Here is a 10108-nt window from a genome sequence, read left to right as displayed (position 1 = left end):
GTGAAGCTGCAAAGGAAGGTGTTTGGATCCATCATTTTCTGGATGAGCTTGGTATTTTCCCGGCCTCGGTGAAACCGTTGGACCTTTATTGTAATAATTCTGGTGCCATCGCACAAGCCAAGGAGCCGAGGAATCACCACAAGGTCAGACACATAGATCGGAAATATCACCTTATACGAAAGATCGTAAAGAATGGTGATGTAGAGTTATGCAAGATTCACACGGATGCAAATGTTGCAGATCAGTTGACTAAGCCGCTTCCACAACCCAAGCATGAGGGGCACGTTAGAGCTATGGGCATTTGATGTCTATTTGATTGACTCTAGTGCAAGTGGGAGACTGTTGGAGATATGCCCTAGAGGCAATCATGTATGATGATATTTCCTATGTGTTTATGAATAAAGATAGTCCTTGGACATTATCAATGATGTGTATCAACAAGTACGTGACTTGTTTGTGGGACTATGCATTGTATGATGACTGTCCTAAAAGGTCCCTAGTCGAAAGGGTTGTGTGGACGTGCAGCCGACTAGACTAGCATATGACACGGTCGATGGCTTGGTCTCACTAGCCATGGAGCATTTGATGCTAACCGGATAATATGGACTTGGAAAGGTCTGGTCGGATTCGACGTAGTCGGATCCGAGTCGAGATAAGGTCCGAGTCGGAGAGACCCAACTATGAGACGCAGCGATATGTCATCTGTGAGTCTCTAGTACAACATATGTTCTATGTCCTAAGACCTGAGCTGACGCATGTACTCGGGATGGTGAAAGACTTGCTTTGGGCCGACCAAACGCTACCCCGTGACTGGGTAGTTACAAAGGTAGGTTTCGGGTTTGTCCAGTCCCATGCTGCGAGACATGGTCGAGCAAGATGGGATTTGCCCCTCCGATCAGGAGAGATATACTCTGGGCCCCTCGTGTGATCCGACCAGGATAGGCATGGCCATGTGACAAAGATTATGAGATAATCTGGATAGTGGTCAGCATCACTAGAACGAGAAAGAGGTCGGGCTAGCACAAGGATGACAGTCTCGCCTTGAGCCCGACAACATATATCGTGTGGCAAAAGGAACAGAAGTGTGACATGTTGTACAGGTTCGCCTAACCAGCTTCATAGTCTGCTTGGTGTTCGGCATGCCTTGCTAGAGGCCGCTACCAACCGTGCAGTTCAGAAGTGATCCGAACTGCGACCAAGCCGACTTGAACCTAAGGGGTCGTGCGCTTAAGGGAAGGAACCTACGAGGTCGTATCCGAGGACACTGGTCGGATGTGATCTGAGTTGTATTCGGATTGTGGCCGAGTAGACTTGTGGGCTTTAGGGTCCGTGCGAGGCCCAAGTGTTGAGCCCGTGACAGACGCCTATATAAAGTGGAGGTGCGGCACACTCATGCGGTTGATCGCTTCGGCGCTTTCATTAGGGTTTGCATGTGTTGCGAATAGCCACCTCCACTCGCCGACGACTGTGTGATCGGACCTAGCAGTCCATCGCACGGTGTTCCTCCTACACGTGCGGATATCGTTAGAGGCGGTGCACTTGCGCCGCTCCGGCGAACTTGTACGTGGGGTCGGACGACCGGTTGTTCGAGGGAGATCGGACGAGGAGGAGACGATCCACGCGGACGCGCTGCCCCAACTCTTCTTCCGCTGCACGGCACTGTGCGTCTAGTGGTAACGATCTGTGATCCATCTCCCGTAGCATGTTCCTGGTTCTTCTGCGCGTAGGAAATTTTAATTTGCAGTCGACGCACCGTACTGTAGATCCCAACACCAGATCCTAAAGGGATATGAGGTCTTGATATCTCAAGAGATCCTTCCCTAGATGGGGTCTTGAATCCACTAGGGATCTTCTCCTATGAGGTCTTGATCTCCATGGAGAAGGTAGATAGGAGCAAAGCTCTCAAGATCATATCATGTACTTTGCTAACCCTAACAAATGACCTAGGTACAAAATATATAAGTAGCTGGAGGAAGGGGGCGAAGTGGAGGCCCAAACAGGTGGCTTTCGGCCAGCTTCCTGATGGGCCCGTGTGCACGGGGTAAGTGGGGCCCGTGTGCACGGTACACGCCAGTGCGCACGGGCTATCAGCAGCTATAGCGAGGGTGCCCGGGCGCACGGAGTCTTTTGGGCCCGTGCGCATGGGGTGTCCAGAAACTCTCTGGACAAGCCATGCGCACGGGGCCCAGAAAGGTCGTGTACACATGGCCTGCTGGGAGTTGGCTCTCCTTGCAGCTACCAGCCTCTGTCTTCCTTCATGACTCCCCATCCTTCTCCTTGGACTTGGCGAGCTTCCTTTTCCGTGTGTTCTCTTTGTGGACGGTCCCTAGCTGCTTGGTGGCGATCGTCCTCGTACCTAATAATTCACAATGTTCCATGGTGAGGTAGCAACCAAGTCAAATGGATATTCATGTCAATCTCGAAAAGGAGTGGGTTCACCTTAAGTTCGATAGGTCCACTTGGGGCTTGAGGTGCTATGTACGTGTACATGGAGATGACCGTAGTATGCTCTGCATCAGTGTTCCTCATCCAACGGCTCTTCCACGCATGTGGCACCGTCTTCAGGACCCCTGGCATCGTTCTCGTGCCTGCCGAGGTTACATTGCCCCGCTCCCTCTCTTCCTCCTATGTATTATTTTCTTCATAATTCAGATGTATCGTCTGAGCTATTTCGTATGTAGCTATTGGTATTTGAGCACACGAGGAGAAGGGGATATTGCAAATTAAGTGGTCCATAGTCCATACAGAGATTTCTTAAAATCTCAAATTTTGTTGTGCAAAGTTGTTGATCAGAATTAGTTTCTGTATGTCCTTGATAACTAGCTAGCTATGCTTAAGTTGACTATTAATTTCAACTCCCCTTGTGTTTGGTTTGTGCGTACTGAAGGTGCACAATTTGAATTTTTTTTCTAAACTTCATACTCCCTCCCTCCCGAATTAATCATCGCCAAAATAGATCGAAATGGATGTATCTAGAACTAAAAATACATCTAGATACACTCATCTATCCGACAAGTAATTCCGGATAGAGCGGGCATATACTTATGTGTTCAGTTTGATACATTAAGAAACAGTATAATGGGGCGAGCTACGAGCCACCACAGCGCTTTGATTCGTTGGCCGTTCGATTTCATCTATCGCTCATCGTCTGGCCATCTGCATTCGTCTCTTGGGTAGCTGCTCCACAGAGTTGCCTGGGCTTCATGTCATTTATCGGGCCAAATTGGGCTGGGAAAGTGCGTATGGGATGCCTCACGGTTGGTTTATCTTCTCTTTCCCCAATCCCGTGTTGAGGAACAAGGTGTCTCCTCACCCTTACCTTCCCTGTGGCGGCAGCGGCGTTCGGCATGACTCAGTCAGCCATCCTCCTCGACGTGCGCATAGGGCCTCTGTAGTCTCTCCTCCTTCGCAGGATTGATTCCTCGCTACCCCTCAGCATTGGAGCATCGTCTCCGCTTCACAGTCCGCCAATGGGGACGACAGCTGCTCCTTGGCGCGCCTCCAAGATGCTCAACCTCCCCCTCCCGGCGATGCGCACGTGCCCCACGGAAGCATGTTTTTGTTGTCGATCTCGCTGTTCCTCCAATCCTCCCTTCCCAACGACGAGGGTGTGTGGCGGACATGCTCTGGCGGTGCAGTGAAGCGCGTTTGGCAAAGGAGATGCAGTGAAGCTGGTGGTTGCCGCAGTCACCATCTCCTACGCCCACAGAAGCTTGTTCAAATTGCCATCTAATCCCTCTCAACTCACAGAGCTTCCTTTGCAATGCCCATTTATTAATATACAGATCCGGTCCATGCAAAATAGTAGTACTACCCCAGCTATCTGATCAGTAGTTTCTTTAGTTGTAGTAATTTGATTGCTGCATTTTTCAGTGCCCGACACATCAGAATTCTAAGTTTGGTGTTGATGATGAAGAGGGATGGATAAAATAAATGTCAGCAACGAACATCAAGTAGGCTTTGTTCTCAATACATTACTTAATGCTGTAGGTTCCCAATTGCTAAGTCGTTTCTTCACTAGACTAATGCCTATACTCGAATGTCTCTTCCATATTCACACTGTTGATGGCATGCTTCAGTATTCATACATGTTTTTCTAGAATACTTTATTCATATCTATTACTTATAGATTATAATATTTATTCATATGTTGTTAAACTCACAAATTTACCTGTGATGTATAAAGATTTTTAATTTTACCTTGATGCAAAAGTAGTTGATGATTTGCAGGTTGACTCCTTAAACGAGAACAATTCCCCCACCTCTGCTCCGTTGGGCTACATCGTGTTTTGCCTTTGCAAATGCATTTCACATCATTTTGTATATCTACACATTTTTATAATATCATCAGATGTCGTCAATCAGACTATCATAGCTGAACATGTGCCAGCCAAAAGAGTAATATTAGTTTGTTAATTAACTTCTCTTTTGCCTTGCTTATCCTCTCCCCATGGGTTATGTGCTTCCCGCTGCCTCAGTTTCAATCACCATCTCCCGTCAGTGCTACAATTGCCAAAGGCCCAAGGCAGGGAAATCTCCACATGTGATTTTTTTCTCCTTATCATATTAAACATAAAAATGCCATATTTTCTAGCTATATCATTAAGGAAATGTGTATGTGCATCCACTTTAATGTTAAACCATCCAGCTTATATGCTTTCGTTCTTGTTGGATGGACATTTTTGCTTTTTATCATGTGGATGGTGTAGTGTCCGGATTGTCATATTTTCTATATGCTCCATGAAAATATAGAATCTATACCAGGTTTCTATCACAAGTTGTCTCGTGGTTTTTGTATTAAGATGATATAATTTGAATCTCACCTATAACTTTATGTTCAGTTTTTGTATTATTTCTATCATTCTTTATCAAAATGGACGAGCGCAGCAACGCGCGCCTCTTTGTTCTAGTGAGATAGTACCAGTAGTTGTTGTTCTGTGCGTACTGAAGGTGCTCAGTTTGATATATTTTTTCTAAAAAGATGTTTAATTTTAGGATGCAACAAAAAGAAAGCATAGTTGAAATGCAGTGGATTCGGACTTGGAAAGGTCTTGCTTTGCACGAAATGCTAATGATGTCATGTACTGATTGAATAAACTGAAATTTAATTAGCTGCCGGTGGTGATGTTCGAATATAGGATGAGGCCAGAAGACAGTTCAGTCAAGTTATTTTTACACTATGTCTCGTCAAGATTGAGGCTCATTTGTCTCTTTTTGTTTTCTCATCCATTATAAACTTTTCAACATTTGTGCTTTTAAAACCCATATGGTGCTGATGAAGATGGAAGTTGAAGTCCTCCTCCTTGCTGGTTGTGCTGTGAGATTCGCTATGGCGGTTGGTGGTCGTGGTGTGTTCGGGTTCTGCACGCCGGTGGTTGAGCTTTCAGGTCTGGGCAATGACACTACTTGGTGTTGTCGGGCATCCTATTTCTCCCAGAGTGCTTTTCTTCGGCGGGTTCGGCTGGATGTGTGTGTTTTTTTAGTTTCGTCTTTTCTCCGTTGTTTCCCCTATGTGATCTGGTTCGCTTGAACCCATCTTGAGCTGCGGGGTCTCAAGGAAAATTCAATTGAATATATTCATGTGGGGATTCACTCCCCCCCTCCCCCGGTGACCATTCAAAAAAACGCATATGGGCAAGAATAATCCAGAAGAACATACGTTTTCCTCGGGGATCGTTCCCCACTTAGGCCTTGTTTGGTTCCAGGGGAACCAATCCCCTAGTCGAACTAAACCACCAGGGGATTGGGTTGATCCCCCCTGTCACCAAATCCCCTTGATCCCTATCCACCCGAGATCCCCTCTATGCATTCTCATTTGGTTCCTCTAGTCTCGGTTCCCTGTTGAATACAAAATCATCCTCTTATGTCTTGCACATAGCTCAAATAAGAATCTTTCAAAATGTGATATTGCCAAAACTTGAAAAAAAAATGCTAATAATACACCATAATAATGTGACACCACAATCATCCAAGTTTACATGATCCACTTTTCTAAATAATGACACCACAATGAGTACATTTTACATGATCTGTTTTGCTCAAATAGTGACGACAACAACATCGAGACAACAATGGGAACAATCCGGATGGCCGCGGCACCGTCGGTGGAAACAGGGCACAGGTTGACTGATGCAGGTGCGGCGTAAGGTGAGAGGGGGGTGTTGCCGCACCAGCGCCAGAGAAGTCGAGGATTTATAGGGATGACCGGGACGGTGAGGCACATCTAGTCTAGTAGTTTGAAGCTACACAACAATTAAGCAGAACTCCATGACAAGTTGCAAATAATGAAGAAAGGTTATCACAAAACACTCTTGTAACAGGACCACTGCACATCATCTTTTGTTGGATGATACAATGAAGAAGGAAAAGAAAGTTAATTGCAATGTGAACTAAAAACATGATTATATAAAACAACAATCTAGCAGAGGATCAATCAACTGGTTGATATCAGGATATCGACTACCATATAAAAATTATATCTTCCTCCTCACACAAACTGAAAACTGGAGAGCCATGTAGTTTCTACCATGCATAAGATTACTTAAAAAACAATCGTATAGAATTTTCTCTTTCTTGCAAATAAATATATGGAAGTCAAATAGGTACATATGCACATGATATCTTTCTATGCACACAAATTGAAAACACAACAAAAGGATCATCATTTTTCACTAATGCCTTGGTGTTTCACGTTAATTACTAATGACATGCAGACGTCAAATAATTTGGAGAGTCATGTAGTTTCTACTGCACCTAAATAAAGCTAGCCGCTGGCGTTAACAATAAACAGCTATAAATTATTAAGACAAGTAACTGAAATGACTATGCAGCGACTCTCTTTATAGTAGAATAAGAATATTATCCCAACAACAAAGATGCAAAATAGCAGGATACCCGAGTCAACCTATTCTAGCCAATTGCCTTGATGGTGATTCGGTGTCACAACTAGATCCCACGTGGGAGTTAGTACATCCTCTCCCACTCGACCCGCGAAGAAAATGATCTAGTACATGGAAAAAGTAACTCAGTCGACCATATAGTACAAGTTAATAAAAATGTTAGCAGAAGTGCAAACGAGAAGCTTGAGCTAGCAGATTGAACAGATAATTGCAAACGAGAGCTTGAACTAGTAAACAATTTCTGAATATTAAAGCGGGGATCAATGTTCATGATATCGGTAACTGGTAGCTGATTAATCGGCAAATCGGACTATTATTTATCGGTTATTTATTTATCGCTAGGTTAACTAGGGTCATATCTATATATCTTATGCTACATAGCAACAAGCAATGTACTGAATGCCTAAACATGGTACTGTACACAGTGCCCAAGCCCAGCTGCTCCTGATATCTTCGGCGTCCATATGTGTCTCAGGATCGGAATAAATCAGGATGACGAATCTGACCATGGATAAAAGAAAAAGAGTGTACGGGAGAATACAATAAGGAACCGTTGCGAAATTGGTGGGGTCGTTTCGTATCGCTGTGACGGCGGACGGACGCTCCCGTCCTGGTCCGTGAACCAGAAAGTTCCAACTTCCACTGAGCCACGGATCAGATAAGGAAAGACGTCATTGGAAAGCTGAGCGGCGGCGATACTTCCGGCCACCCGGGGACAAGGATAATGGAGGATGTGGGTATGGAGTTTCTTCTCGACGCCGTCGACAGGTCCGTTCTTGTAGATCTGGGTATTTTGTGTGATTTGTTTCGCATTCGGCCAAAACCATTACGAGGTTCCCCTGATGTTGCTTCCCACGGGAGAAACGAACCGTAGCGACCCCGAAGACTCAAATGATGGGTCTGGCTGCGGTTAGCAGCTCAGGGAAGACGGACCTGAGAAAGCACGAGAGAGTCTGCCGGCGTCGGAAATCATCACCGACTAGGTCGGCGCAGTCCACGTACAGAGTCAACCCCCCAGGCCCCAGGATGGATGAAAAGGTGCGAACCTCAATCCCATCCGACTGTATTTAGATCCGACATATGCAGCAATAATACTCCCTCCGTTTCATAATGTAAGACGTTTTTTGACACTATGCTAGTGTCAAAAAAACGTCTTACATTATGGGACGGAGGGAGTAGTTTGCAAACTGAGAATATGATGTGCACTGTGAAGTGATTTGACCTTTTGATCCTTGCTGGCAAAAACAAAAGAAATTCCAGTGCTAGTACTTTTGTTGTTCTAATTTGCTGACGGCCGAAGAAATTGAATCAGCTGAGGTAGTGGATGTGGCCGAAGAAATTGAACCACCGCGGTCTCCGTGGGCGGATTTGACTGAACCTGCTGATGGTTGGGAGCCGGAGCTATCTAGCCTGCTTGGTTGCCCTGGTGCACATGGTGCCCGCCGACTTGCTGCTGAGCACGGGCTATCTGGTGAGGGCTCATCCTCCTCAGGTATGAGCGCTGAAAGTCGAAGAAGCGACACAGCCGAGCCTGCGGAAAATTGCAGACCTATAGACCGAAACTCAATATCACGCCTGAAGCCTTTCAGTATGGTTCAGTTTGAGAATTTTCTAGTGCGCGTTGCCCGCTTGTTCATCTAGGTTGTACAATGGCTTTGTGTTCATCAGTTGTTGCGTTCATGAGTTATGTTTGTGAACAGTTAGCTGTGTTTTCGCATGTAGTTGACTAGTTGAGGACTGCCTAGTCTGTGATATCTGTCAAGTCTGTGTGTTCCTGATTGTAAATACTCCTCCTAGCTGTGTCCTGGGTCACTCAATGATGAGAGTTTTCGCTGTATGTGTCATCAGATGTCTGTCTGTCCAAACTGAATCTGTATTATTTTGCCCTGTTCGGTGTATGGTGAACAAATAAAGTCATGGCAAAATGACTGCACGAGCCTGCCGTGAGGTGTTCTAATTCTCAGCCGTTCGTGCGTGTGCTTAGTTCCAGCAGGAATGGTTGCCCCCTGTCAATAAAAAGATGTATGAGCGTCCAAGCTGGAGTTGTCCAAGTGTCAGTTCGGTTTACCTGACGATGAACACGCGTGTGCATCAGTTGTACAATGCCTTTGTGTTCGTCAGTTGTACAATGGATTCGAAATTCAAAAGTGCAATGGTGGGCGGCGCAGTGGCGTGGCATTGCATAAGATGACTGCTGGATGCTGGGATCATGTTCATGCTCCCGCGAGTGGTACTCTTCAAGCATGGATGGCGCCGGCGTGAAGCAGCGTGTGGGCTGACTCGAGCGTTCCGGCGTCGGTGTCCAACTGCAGTTTGCCCTCTCGAGCCCGCGTCTGCTCCTGATCGGGCAACTAAGGTGAGTTGAGAATATCAGCTCGTTTTTCTCTGTATCTCCCGCAATGGTTTCATCTGCTCAACATCCCCCTGTTTATGTTGATTCTTAGAACTCAGCTGCGGGCTTGGACAGGACCGGCACGATGTCAGCATCAGATGCTGGGAACTACAATACGCATGATCGCGATGAAGGAGATGAACATGACGATGTTAGTTTTTGACTTCCTTCAGCGGCTGATTTGAGCGCACGGGCCGTGCAGTTCGTCTCTTTCGTTTTCTTTTTGAACCGCAGTTCGTCTCTCTAATGAGATACTAGTACGTTTCTGCATGGAGTCGTGGATAGTGCGATCAAAGGCTGCTGCTTTGAGTCTGCATCAGCTACAACTCTACTATTCTTCGTCAACCTAGCTGCCGCTGGTTTGGACAGGGAGGAAGGATTCGGGGAGCATGACCCCGATGCTCAGTCCGCGGGGGAGGAGTGGACAGTGGATGTGTTGGATGACCGCGGCGGAACAGGTCGGCCCAGAAAAGCAGCCGATCCATCAGGCCACTTCTGTACCGCATCGTCCGTCCGGTTAGGCCGGCAGTTAATGAGCCAACCGCTCCTTCCAATACACAGCATATAGCTCCAGCATATACGCGTGCGACGTACGAAGAGAAATACCATCGAGGCTCACATCACAAAACGAACGAGCGCCTGTGATTTCCGGAGCATCTGTGCTCGGGATCAGAAACGAATATTCGATTGTACACATGAATGTAACAAGGAAAAGTGTGACTGCTAGTGGACGCCATGGAGCGGGGATGGCACTGGCGGCTGCTCGAGTGCTCGGGGAGGGGGCGGCGAGTTGGGGGGTTTGACTGGATCCTAGAGG

General features: G+C 46.5%; 1 long non-coding RNA gene across 1 annotated transcript; it reads left to right on the top strand.

Annotated features, from left to right (window-relative positions):
* The first annotated feature begins 7490 nt into the window (after nt 1-7490).
* Nucleotides 7491-8736, top strand: LOC119325098. The gene is made up of 2 exons (XR_005157319.1): nt 7491-7937; nt 8212-8736. It is a non-coding gene; the product is annotated as an uncharacterized LOC119325098 (long non-coding RNA).
* Nucleotides 8737-10108: the final 1372 nt, after the last annotated feature.

This window comes from Triticum dicoccoides, chromosome 6B (assembly GCF_002162155.2).
Source record: "Triticum dicoccoides isolate Atlit2015 ecotype Zavitan chromosome 6B, WEW_v2.0, whole genome shotgun sequence".
Taxonomy (NCBI): Eukaryota; Viridiplantae; Streptophyta; class Magnoliopsida; order Poales; family Poaceae; genus Triticum; species Triticum dicoccoides.
This window is presented reverse-complemented; position numbering and strand designations above follow the sequence as displayed.